Below are 3,326 nucleotides of genomic sequence, written 5' to 3' on the forward strand. Positions count from 1 at the left end.
GGCCTAAGGTAGAACGGAAGTGGTTGTCAGTCACGCGCGTTCATAGGTGAGAATGATGATGAGTATCACGGATCATCACATTCATCAAGTTGAAGAACAAGTGATATCTTAGAACAAGAACAAGCGAAATTGAATAGAAGAACAATATTAATTGCATTAATACTCGAGGTACAGCAGAGCTCCACACCTTAATCTATGGTGTGTAGAAACTCCACCGTTGAAAATACATAAGAACAAGGTCTAGGCATGGCCGTGAGGCCAGCCTCCCAAGGTGATCAAAAGATCTAAAGAACAAAAGATTCCAAAGATCAAAAGATTTCTCATACAATAGTAAAAGGTCACTCCTTAATACAATAGCAAAAGGTCCTACTTATAAGAACTAGTATCCTAAGGTGTACAGAAATGAGTAAATGACATAAAAATCCTCTTCCGGGCCCACTTGGTGTGTGCTTGGGCTGAGCATTGAAGCATTTTCATGTAGAGACTCTTCTTGGAGTTAAACGCCAGCTTTTATGCCAGTTTAGGCGTTTAACTCCCATTTTGGTGCCAGTTCCGGCGTTTAACACTGGAATTCCTGAGGGTGACTTTGAACGCCGGTTTGGGCCATCAAATCTTGGGCAAAGTATGGACTATCATATATTGCTGGAAAGCCAAGATGTCTACTTTCCAATGCCGTTGAGAGCGCGCCAATTGGGCTTCTGTAGCTCCAGAAAATCCACTTCGAGTGCAGAGAGGTCAGAATCCAACAGCATCTGCAGTCCTTTTTGGTCTCTGAATCAGATTCAGAAAATACCTGAAATCACAGAAAAACACACAAACTCATAGTAAAGTCCAGAAAAGTGAATTTTAACTAAAAACTAATAAAAATATACTAAAAACTAACTAGATCATACCAAAAACATACTAAAAACAATGCCAAAAAGCGTACAAATTATCTGCTCATCAGTAAGAGACCTCAAATCCTAGACAGAATATTGAATTTGTGATTTTGGGTATTGAGATTATTGTGTTTTGGTGTGATATTGTGGCTTAGGCATTGTATATATGTGTATTGGAGCTTAATTGGTGGTTTTGGAAAGCTTGGAAAGTTGTTTGGTGCTTGGAAATCTGTTAGTGAGGCTTTGGGAACCATGAAAAGTGAAAATCTAAGTGTTCCGGGTGGAACGGAAATTGGCCAAGGTATGATTTCGGTTTCCTGTATCTAAAATATAATGTGGTTGTGAAAACGTAGGATAGTGGCCTTAGGATAGGGTTTCAAAATAATGAGGTAGTTGATGAATGATGTAAATTGTGTTGTTATGCATGAACTTGGTGGATTGTGGCATGTTGATATATTTGATGAATGAATTGGATTGAGATGAATATATGAGTAGTGGTTGAATGATTGTGAGTAATGTTAATTGTGGGCAAAGCATGTGGGGTTGTGTGTGTCATGGATTGATATGTTTAATTGGTGAAAAGGTTGAGGCACTTGTTGATGAGCATGTTTTGGAGTATGATATTGATGTGTGAATATATGTGGTGATTGATGAAATTGATTATTTGTTTTGAAAATTGAGGGAGGAAAGGATGATTATTGAATTGAGATATGAAATGTTGATTGTGAGGAGAGGTTTGTAAAATTGAGATTTGGTTAAATATAGTGGAATTGATGGATTGATAATTGGATGAGGTTTGGGAATGATTGAGGATTGGAATGGTTGAGTTTTTGATTGATTTTGTATGGGTTGGTAAATGTATGTTTGAAAATGAGGAGTTTATAAGTTTTGGTAAAACTGGAATTTTGGGTAAACTTCAACGGATCATATCTTGAGCAATTATTTTCAGAATTTGATGATTTTTATATCAATTGAAAGACAATTTCATAAGATTTAAAATGGTTTAAATTTGGTTGAAATCTGAATTTTGTGGAAGGAGATATGATCGTTGAAAGTTCGAGCCAAAAATCTTAATTCTACAATTTCTGCAGAATTTGTGATTTCTGGTTTGTGTGCACACACACACTCGGCGAGAATTTGGTCCTGTGCGTACGCACAGTCTTGTGCGTACGCATACGCGAAGACAGGGCTGCTGGTGGCAGCGCTAACACACCTTGTGCGCACGCGCAACCAACGAAAGATTTCGAGTTGTGCGTACGCACAAGCCTGTGCGCACGCACATGTTAGGAATGGCACAATGGTGGCGGCGCTAGCACACGTTGTGCGCGCGGCCCACCCTGAAGATTTTGCTTTTTGTGTGTACGCACGTGACCAAGTTCTTTTAAAAAACTTTATTTTCAAGATTTTCACATTCCCAACAAGTTCGTAACCTTCCGAGATGTTATTTCACACTTATAATCCCCGAAATCTCATCCCCTAAATCTTAATTTGATGTAAAATGCCTAGTGAATGAAAGTAGGCTAGTGAAGAGGGTAACTTGTGGAGGGAGAAAGGGGATATTGTGCTGAGTTATGATGAGTACAATGAATGATGATGGTATGAGTTGACGATGAAGATGGTGGAGTATTGTACATGTCATGAGCCGAATGGCTGTGTATGTTATGACCCGAATGACTGATTGTGAATCATGAACTTAAGCCATCGAATGGCTGAGATGAATGTTGAGTCATAACTGAGGATAAATGCATGTATAATTCATGAATGGATGTAGTAAATGAATAATGAACGAAAAGATTGGATGTGAGTATGTTTGTTTGCTTTCTCTCTGGTTGTAAGGGTGACAGGGAACCGATACCCTCTAATGGTAAATGGGTGACAGGGCACAGATACCCTCTAATGGTGACAGGGCGCGTATACCCTATAATGGTAAAGTGACAACAGGGCGCGTTGACGATTGGATTTTTGATGGTATAGAATTTCACAAATGAATTCTCGTTGCAAGTATAGTTTGCAAACCAATCAAAAATCCTTTCATACAAAAGATTGTTTGTCACAAGTAACAAACCCCTAAAATTAATAACCGAAGTATTGAAACCTCGGGTCGTTCTCCCTAGGAATTGTAATGAAGTGTCTTGTTATTGGTTGTGATGTGTTTTGGGGTTTTGGATAAGAAGCATGAAAAGTAAATGGCAATGAAAATAAACTAACAACTATAAAAGGCTCTTGGCAAGGTATGAAAATTAGAAGTCCTATCCTAGTTATCCTTCTCAATTGTGATGAGAATTGTTCATTGCTACCACTTAGTTAACCCTTACTAAATAAAGGAAAGTCAAGTGGATGAATTGACTTGAGCCACAAGTCCTAGCCAACTCCCAAGGAAAGACTAGCTTTAGTGCACTCCAAACCAATTAGCAATCTCTCCAATTATCAATCAACAAAGGAATTAGA

Source organism: Arachis duranensis, chromosome 7, assembly GCF_000817695.3.
Source record: "Arachis duranensis cultivar V14167 chromosome 7, aradu.V14167.gnm2.J7QH, whole genome shotgun sequence".
Lineage (NCBI taxonomy): Eukaryota > Viridiplantae > Streptophyta > Magnoliopsida > Fabales > Fabaceae > Arachis > Arachis duranensis.